The following is a 10,300-nucleotide window of genomic DNA, read 5'->3' as shown; positions in this document are numbered from 1 at the left end:
TAAGTTCATAATAAAATACACCTTCGCACCCTCCAAAGTAATGAAAAAAGGCATTGCTCAAAAGTAGAAAGAGAACTACTCGATTCCAAAGGCCTCAACTACAAAAAAGGCCAAATAAGAAAATGGTTACACTGTATTTTTAAAGGATGGCGTTTTTTCCACTCCTCCTTTGACTTGACACTCACTTTTTTATTGTTGACCATATTATCCTTAGACTGCCATTTCTCGTATAATTTTATAAAAAGTGATCTTTTTTATTATTTGGTTCACTTTTTTTTCTTTTTCTTTATGAGTTCCATTGTCCTTCTTCTTCTTTTTCACCGTTTTTGACTGTCCCAGCCTTCTTTGCAAATCGTTTTGTTATCTTACATCATTATTTCGCAAGTCAATTAATGAGAAGCGACACGTAAACCCAAAATTGATGATGAAGAACCTATGGAATTAATAGTAAGAATCTAAACCTAGAGGAAGCAACAGTCTATAGGATGCAAGTATGCTACAAATTACAAAGTAACTGTCCTAATGATTTCACAAACGCTATTTTGATACACGCTACACTCTAATCGCATGATTGAAACACAAGATCAAGCATTTCTACGACCCAAAACTCACCTTCACTTTTAAGAAAAGATATCAAGAAACACTCAATAGTGATCGGAATGAGCATGATTTGAGCCCAAGAAAACTAAAAGAAAAAGAAAAAACCAAGCTTTTGCCAAAACCATACCTCCAGCAGAGAAGGTGAGCACAAATTGTTGAAGTAAGCAGCATGCAAGAGAGATTTGTGGAAGAAGAAGAAGACAAGAAGAAGGAAAGTGGGACCCGTTAGGAAAAAAAGCAGAAATAAAATAAAATAAAAACCGTTGGCCAAATGATAAAAAGAATGATCACTTTTATAAAATTGTAAGAGAATTTATGGGCCCACAATAGATAGTATGATCAAAATTAAAAATAAAAATAAAATTGGAGTGTTTAAAAAAGAGAAATGGAAAAAGCACAACCTTTTTGAATGGTTAATTAATGCAAAGAAAGATTGACCAACAACAATTCTTTAAAGGGTTGGTTTAATACAACAAAAACCCCCAAATTGGTACATTCGTAACAAATTTATTTTCCATTAATTTTTGTTAAATTTTATTATCAAATTATTGAGTTTAAGGATACGTGATAGCTAATATGTGTACTAATTTGGGATTTTACTCTCCGTATATTATAAGTGTAATAGTTTAGGATCTTTAGACTTTCGCTTTTAATCCATATTAACAGAAATTAATATAGGGTGAATTTGTTGCAAATGTATAAGTTTTGGATTTTTTATGGTCAAAAGTTCATTAAAGTTAAATTTATCATAAGTGTACAAATTTGAAATTTTTTGTGATACTAACCATTCTTCAAAAAACACATTAATTTGGGAAGATGTACACCACGAGTGCCGAAATCGACACTTAAGTGTCAACTCCAAAGAAAAGTAGCCGAAAATCCAACATGGCGTTATTTTAAGAATAAATGTGGTTTACGTGACTTGTCCAAATTATCTACTCAACCATCAATGTGCAAAATGATGTCATTCTCCCCCAAATTTGATTTTTAACATAAATATTAATTAAATTATTATTTAAAAAAAAGAATGGGAGAGCAATCAAGGGCCTTTACACCCTTCTTGCTGCTACCACCCCACCCTCATTGGAAATAATGGTGGGGCGAGACCGCAAAGGTCGCTAGGCCCTAGCCAGTGGCTAGTGGCCCTAGTCGACAGTGTGGGAGGACTATATAGACCCTCAACTATATCTGGGGTGAGGGGTTGCAATCCTCCCCGAATCTGCAAGGGTCTCATATTATCTTATTTAGTTCCATTAAGTGGCTACATTTATCAAATTTTAACAAATTTTTATCGTCTAATATATTTGTTGATATTTATTTTGGTAGGTTTAGTTTTCTCCTATGTCCATATTTCTTTTTTACGGTAATTAAGGGTAAAAGAGAGACTTTTTAAAAATAAATGAAATGAAAACATACTTTTACCCCCGAAAATATCATGAGCTAATGGGGAAAAATGGAGGGTTAACGGCTGTAATAAAATAAAAGTTTTTAAAAGGGCTCAATTGTATAACAATTGAAAGTTTGGAGGTAAATGTGTACTCCTCCGAAAATCCTGAAAGTTTGATGTAATTTATCCATAATATTATTTCAATATGTTAATTTATTAAAGAGCTCATGTGACTTCACATGTAAATTTTTACCCGTTTCTGGATAAAAATGTTTAATTGCGAGACCCGAGAATTTTGAACTAAGCAAAAAGTTATGAAAAAAAGAAAGTAAATCCAAACATACCCTAGATTATTCAAAGCGATCTAAAGATCGTTTCAAACCTGACCATCTCAGGTCAAAAAAAAGAAAGTAAATCCAAACAGACCCTAGATTATTCAAAGCGATCTAAGATCGTTTCAAACTTGACCATCTCAGGTAAAAAATAAGAGTAAATCCAAACAGACCCTAGATTATTCAAAAGCGATCTAAGATCGTTTCAAACTTGACCATCTCAGGTCAAGTAGCACGATCGGCCATATTAAAAAAAAAAAAGTTCGGTTGCAAGTTCTACTGCGGAAGTTTTCTCAATTAATGAAATTTTTTATTGATATCGAAGGTGCGGCGAGGATGGAGTCATAGATTTGCTTTTCCGCATAATCCTGCACGCTTTAAAACTCAAGGTCAAGTTTTATCTAACAAAGGAGAATGATGTTGGGTCCATCAAGATTTGCTTTAAATTTTTATTTTTATAAAGGTTTAGGATTTCAGAATTTGATAGTTTGTTTCTTCATTATGTTTAATTTAATATATTATACAAGAATCTGAGGTCACTTTAGTTACAAGATTATATTTGATGAGATTAGATTACAAAAGACTATTTTTCAAGAATTTCCAGGTTTGTCTTTCTTTACTTTCTTAGTTTGAACTTTTCATTTTCCTTAGTTTGCTAGGGTTTGTACTCAAAAGATTCACTATATATTCAACTGCTTCACAGGGATGGGGATAGACTGCTGCGGCAGCGGCAGCGGCAGCAGTGCGGGTTTTGAGTTATCAGGGACGATGGTGGCAACTTACGGATGTTAATTAGCCTTTTTGAGTTTAGTCCTAAGACATGTATGACATGGCACAAGCGTTATTCATTCCGCTTCTCAAATTATAAATCCATACAGAAGACGTTCTCCTTGCAGTTCCAATCCATTTTTGCCATGCCTTCCTAATCCCAGTAGGACCACTTTTCTTGTCACGAGGAGCGTATCTTCTATGGATGCTGGATGCTCGTTTCGTCGTCTTTCTTCTTGAAGTGAGGTGAGTAGATTATGTTCTCTGATTCTGAAGACAAGGGACTAAGAGGATGCAACACAATCAATCCTAGAGCAAGACCACCAATACCACGGCATTCGTGATGGCGATATGAACTTCCGCAGCACTTTTCAGGTCTGTCGATCCTTACAGCAATGAGTTTCTTCGAGACAGATTGTGGAGTTCTTGTTAATATTTATGGAGCAATGGCGAATCAACCCTTCAAGAAACTCCACAAGCTCTACCTTCTGGCTGTGCAGTTTTTCTACCCTCAACATTTGTTATCTATTTCACAGATTACGTTTGAGAAGTACCATGCACGGTCATGAGCAACACATTGTGCAATCTGGACTGTCGACAGCCACGAGATCCGCATCAAACGCGTGTGCGAATGGGATTTGCGGCATCTTACAGTGCAGAGATCGCACGCTAGCGGGACCCTTATACTACCAGGAGCAAAGTGCCTAGAATGAAGCGGAAGATGAAATCCAGACGTTACCTTCTTTTTGAAAATCAAATCCCAGTTCATCTCAAGAGCTCTTTAAGTTATTTGGAATGTTCACCTTGTAGAAGATTAAGAACTATGATGGCGGAAGAACCTCATAAGTAAAAGAATTCGATATTGCAGCTTACATTCAAGAAGCCAGGTGCAGTGTGGAATGAAAGTTTGTATCAAGCAAGCCAATCGTGTACATACATTCATGGTCAGATCAATATTTACGTGCTCGGTACAGTACTCCAGTTCAAATGAAAGGTCTCGCAAGTATGCCTCTGCACTAAAAAGAAAAAAAAACACATCCTCCTCTCCTTCCTTTAGATACACAGAAGAAAGCTATCTAAATGAAAAGAAAAAATCTCCTTTTGTTTCTGTTGCAGATGGAAATCACTGAAAATGGAAAAGACCCCAAGAAAAAACTGGCAGACCGAATGCAATCCCTATTGTAAATCTTCCTATCGTTTTTGTATCTGCAGCGGGAACTTCGTTACTAATCACAGTCACAGTAGTCTCGGTCAAACCCTCATCATTTACCAGAAGAGGCTCCAAGGAATCTACTATGTCTCTCATGAGAGGCCTAGCTTTGGGGTTCCGGTTCAAGCAATGGTAGGCGAGCATCGCCGCTTTTGCACTCCTTTGATGGGATAATCGCCATCCAGCCTCGGATCCACAAGGTTGAGTATCTTCTTCTTCTCTTTAAGCAAAGGAAGGGCCCAATCTGTGAGGTTTTGCTCCCGTGCAGGCCTAGACTTATCCAAGGATTTTCTCCCCGTAAGAAGTTCTAGAAGGACTACGCCATAGCTGTATACATCACTCCGTGGAGTCAAATGCCCTGCACAGAAATGGATTCTTGTGATGTAAACAAAATGCACAAAGAGATGACCGATTACAAGAGAGCAGATGTAAAGTTCTTTCAGGAAGTAAATTTGTTCAAATGCTAGAACAGACACAAACAAGATTTACATCATAAGTTAAAAGTGAAAGATATAGAATTGTGACCTGTCATTATATATTCTGGCGCAGCATATCCATATGTTCCCATTATGCGAGTGGAAACATGTGATTTGTCTCCTTCAGGTCCATCTTTCGCAAGACCAAAATCAGAGAGCTTGGCATTATACTCCTGTTTGATTAAACTAGAATTGTGAGCTAAACACACCCAAATGCCAAGAGAAACAACTATTCAGTCTCCACCGAACTACCATTTTTCTAGTCCAGGACTCAGATCTGCAATTTTTGACTTTAACCATGACCCAAACATTTAGTAATTCACTCAACAAAAGGTACAACCTGAAAATGAATTTAGCTTTTATGTGTGATTTGGAGAATTTGTAGTCAATGAATGGGCATGCTTTATGCTAGCAAACTACCTTAGAGGATTACAAATTCCACTGTCAACAAAATTATGTCCATTCATGGACTATGGCATCGTTGTTTGCTCTCTATCATGAACTTCTTCCTCCATTCAAGGTAGAAAAGTTATAGAGCATTTGATCCACTGACCTCATCTAAGAGAATATTAGATGTCTTGAAATCACGGTAGATGACTGGCTTCTCAGCTTCATGGAGGAAAGCAAGACCTTTGGCAGCACCGAATGCAATTTTCATTCTGATAGACCATGGAAGAGGAAAAGCAATACTCCTAAGAAAACACAAAACAAGAAAATCAGAGATTGCGCATATGTAAGACTTCAAAGAACAACAATTGATGTCTCAACAATAATTACTGAGAACTAAGTTTTCAGATGAACAAGCTAGAGTCTGACAATAGGGATACAGAAAAAATCATCAGGGCGGAGAATACTAGGCATTAATTTGAAGGGTTCCCTTTGGATGAAAGCAACCATAAAGAAAATTTCATACTCTCCCACTAGATAGTATGGCTTTTAAAGGATACCAATTATCAGAGGGCAATTGACACATTCTTTTTAACCTACATTTCAATCATATATTACCATGAACTGACTTCTTAAGTTTAGAAGTTGAAACTGTCCTACACAAAAATCGCCTCCAAGATTGAGATCTAAAACACGTGAGTTAATCTAAAGGAGAAAGATAGATCATCAAGGTGAATGTTGAAGCTTTGTAAGAGAGAGCTAACAGTAAATGAGGCATGAATATGATTGAGGAACAAACTAAAACCTCTTTTTCTAGTGCACCTAACAAATCTCTTCCTTAGTTAGCATTAAAAAAATAATAATAATAAAAACATATCTTCCTGAAATCACTTCCCTGTGTTCTTCTTCATAAGAGAGAGCCACCAAAAAAATGAGGGGATAATAACATTGAGCAATTAACTAAATCCTCTTATTCTAGTGCATCTGACACATCTCTTCCTAATATCACTTACTCGAAAATAAGTTATGTTCCACACTACCCCGAGCCATGTACTCGTATATCAACACTCGATGTTCATCTTCGCAGCAGTACCCGATCAATTTCACCAAATTCGGATGAGAAAGCTGCCCCAGGAATATGACTTCTGCCTAAAATTCCATAAAAGTATTAATCAAACCAACTGGAAAAAGCAGGACACACTGCCATATCCATCGAAAAGAGGTTAAAGCAATTTAAATCAATCACTCCTTAATTAAGCTGGGGAAAGGGCAAATTTTCTCACCAGCCACTCACGGTGGCCTTGATAACTGTTATCGCCGTCATGAACCTTTACAGCAACTTGGAGAGGCTCCAGCCCCTCCGCAAATCCTCTGAGATAAACCCTTTGTACACGCTTCCAAATCCACCGCCACCCAACACCCCATCTTGCCTGAAATTTGCAGTGATGATCCTCAGCTCGCTATAGGTGAATGCAATCAGCGGATTGGCAGCTGTGTCACGGCGCAGATCTTTACTTCCGCAGGATTTGACGGTAATTTACTTTCATCCCTTTTATGTTTCACGGATGGGCTCCGTACTTAGGGGATTCTGAAAACAGAAAGGCAAAAGCCTAAATACGGTAAGCCCATACTCTGCCCTGACAACGAGAAACAGAACCAACATTTCCAAACAACTACGCGCCATATTCATCTGGAAAGAACAAGGTAAAAATGGACGGTAAGGACCTTAAAAATCAATCCAATATTTTTGAATGGTAAAGGATCCTTAAACTAATTTTATGGAGGGAAATAACAGAAAAAATGACTGCAAAATCACTTCATGCATGGGACAAGACTTGAAAGCCTCATATGCAATTATGCATCAAAATGAAAGTAGGTGCAAAACCAACCTTCTATCTTCATACAAGCAGAAATCTCTCCCGGTACAATTCTAAAATGGGCAAAGAAAATAGAAAAGAAAAGGTAGATTCTGTCAATCAATGTGCAGGCTAAAAATAGTGTATCATCTGGGTCAAGAAAATAAAGATTCTACGAAGAAGATTCACATAAAAGTTTCGAAAAAGCACATCCTGCACAATACTAATTCTGATTCCAAAAGGACCGCCAACTTTCAGGAGGACGATGGCAAAAGATGACAAATTTGAACGAATCACACAATACTTCATAAACTAGGAAATGAAAAAAATTAAATTGGGACAAGAAAGGACTTAACAAGACAGACAGCAAAGAGAACAACCGCAAATAAAAATGGAAAAAAGAGTACCAGAAAATGAAACAAATGAGGCAGGATTGAAAAAAGGGACAAACAGAGTATATACCCACCAGCCCCCAAAATTTATTCTCAGTTCACCTGATCTCTCATCAAAAGAAGCTTCTATGATCCAACATTAACAGAACCCATTTGCTGCAAAAGATTCAACGAGAGAGAGAGAGAGAGAGAGAGAGAGAGAGAGAGTTTTGAGAATACCAACCTGACTTAGCATTGGAGGAGACTCTGTAAATCGAAGGCTCCCATCTACACAAGCAATTTCCCATGACACCAAGACCCGAAAATAGCCCAGACCCAGTTCCTTTCACCGGCTGCCCATCATAAAAATCGAAGCTTTTTCTCGTTCACTCTCTAGGCAGAAACCTCAGCACCGCCATAAAACCACAAGAACACCAGACAAATTGGGAAGACGCGACCTTTTTCCTTCGTGGGTTCGTGGGGAATGACAGGAAAGAGTTGGGTGCGGGCGCTGTGGAGGAGAGAGAGAGATTCTGGGTGGCAATGATGATGTTTTAGTGAGTGTTGAGGTGGGTGGTAACTCTTTGGCTATGGCGGAGACGGACCCACAAGCAGCAACAGCAACAGCAACAGCAGCAGCAGCGGCAGCAAGTTTCCTTTTTTATTCCGAATTTCTCGTCTGTTTTCGGTCCAAGAGATCATTCGTGTGTGCTTCTTGGTTTTGGCTTCGTGGGCTGTCGAGGTGAGTGCGCCCATAGGGCGCGTTTCAATTCCGGAGCCGACCACCAATCCCTTTCATCATTATCCACGAAATTCCCTTTGTTTAAGGTCGTTGGTGACCGTGCGATCATGCATCTGTTCTGAGCGATGTATGAATTAATATCGTGCGTGAACATTGATCGCGATTTACAACATTTCATATGCCCCAAAAAATCATGGGGTCGAACTACCATTAGGTCTCTTGGACCTGTTTGTCGGTGTCTTTGAAATGTTGAATGAACAACTTCTGTTCTTATTCGATCAAAATTTAATGTATTATTTAGATTTTGAAAATACAAAGAAGTTAAAGTGAAATCGCACATTAAAATTTGGATTTTTGAAAATTTGAAGTGATTCGGATGACAAAAATGCATCCATTCCAAGATTTTGATTAGTGAAAATAATAAGAAAAATCGAAAAAATCAGTTTGAACATAATTTTGGTGCAACTGAGATTTTGTATCATCATATTTAGTTTCATCAATCACATAATTGTTATGCCATTCATAGCATGGCTACTTGTGGGCAAAAGGTCGCAATGCTTAATGCAACCCAATCCCATCGATCAAGCAAGATGAGAACTACAATGACCTAGAATATTAATATAGGATAAAATAACAGAAAAAAATATATGATTTGGAGGACAGTTCAGCACTTAATAAAGATACGTTTGTCTCTCGAAAAATAAATGATTTAGAAAATATTTTCTAAATTAATCATTCGTATCCCTTAGAATAATTTGTTAATAAATAATATTTTCATTATTAATAATAATTAATGTCTAAATATATTCATAAACGATTAAAAGTATTTTGTTTGTTTTGTTTGTAAGCAATCATGTTTTGAATCACAAACAGAGGTAAATAAATATTTTCTATTCCCCAGCCTGCATATTTAGCCATTCCCTTCCCATGTTCCCACGCCAGCATTTGCAACCACCGTTACCCACCACTACTTCTTTATCAATTTGCAGTTCACTATGTTACGGGAGGAGTCTTCCCTTTTGAAATGAGTACATAAATTGTTAATTCACGGTACGTAGTGGCTGCTTTCCTATGGTCCTGTAAGCCCCAAAAAAAAAAAAGAAAAAAAAGGATTACATTTACACGTTCACTTTATTGTGTCCTCTGTTGTTTCTATCTTTGCGTGCCAATGTTGTTTTCTATATTTCTTGTACAAGAAGGCATGTCGGACCCAAGAAGATGCACTCGGCCTAGATGCTATGATGCGCAAGCCCTTCTATCACCATGATTTGTTCATCCTCGAGGCATGATTTTCGTCATAATTATGAGGGAGAACTGGCAACTTCTATCGTACCATTATATTCGCATTCGCGTGGTCACCAAAATGATGTAACATAATTACAGAACCAATTTGTTTTATCGAAAACAACAAAAATCGTGTTGATTCATGTTGGTTCAAGTTAATGGTGTCGTGTTTGAATTCTTCTCGACGTGTTCCCGTTGTATAGGGATCGTAATGTCGTTGTCTCCTTGAATAATGACATTGATGGTACATGCTACAAGTACTCTCTGCGTGAAAGCAATTAGCATGGACCAGCCTATCTAAACCTCGAGATTCATTCAACAAAGCTAGGGCGGTATCCTCTACTTATCAATATCAAAACCCTAGATGACTGAATAGAGAGAAAAAACTATCAGAACCGTGACGAGCGACGAAATGGGGTCGCTTCGTTCCAACGAAGGAGCGAGTTTTGCTGCTTGTGAGCTGTGAAAGTTAACACGAGGGTTGACTTACGAGCTGGGGTACAGGCGGGTTAGATTTGTCGATTTTCATGCACAAGTCCAGATGTTACGTCCTACTCAGGAGGTGGTGTTATTCAGCTTCCAGGCTTCGGGAAGAATCAAAAATGTTTTTGTCCCCATGTAACTTCAAGCTGGACAGCTTTCCTATCCTTAAAAAATTCAAACCTTGTCGGCAGATGGTTTTGTAGTTACTTGCGTCCTACTCTTGAATTTTATTTTATTTTTTACAGCGTACGTTTATGATGTTGAACAGTAGTAATCTTGGAGATGAAGTGAAATTGAAAAAAATACTTTTTTATATTAGTTTGTGACGCTACCCGAGAGAGAGAGAGAGAGAGAGAGAGAGAGATACCCGGATGAAAAGGCTGAGGTGGCGTGGGTGTCCCACC

General features: G+C 37.8%; 1 pseudogene; it reads right to left on the bottom strand.

Moving 5' to 3' along the window:
* Window positions 1-3,980: 3,980 nt before the first annotated feature.
* Window positions 3,981-7,895, bottom strand: LOC120289239 (annotated as a pseudogene).
* Between the last annotated feature and the right edge of the window lie 2,405 nt (window positions 7,896-10,300).

This window comes from Eucalyptus grandis, chromosome 10 (assembly GCF_016545825.1).
Source record: "Eucalyptus grandis isolate ANBG69807.140 chromosome 10, ASM1654582v1, whole genome shotgun sequence".
Taxonomy (NCBI): Eukaryota; Viridiplantae; Streptophyta; class Magnoliopsida; order Myrtales; family Myrtaceae; genus Eucalyptus; species Eucalyptus grandis.
Note: the sequence above shows the minus strand (reverse complement) of the source record. Positions and strands in the feature narration are given on the sequence as shown.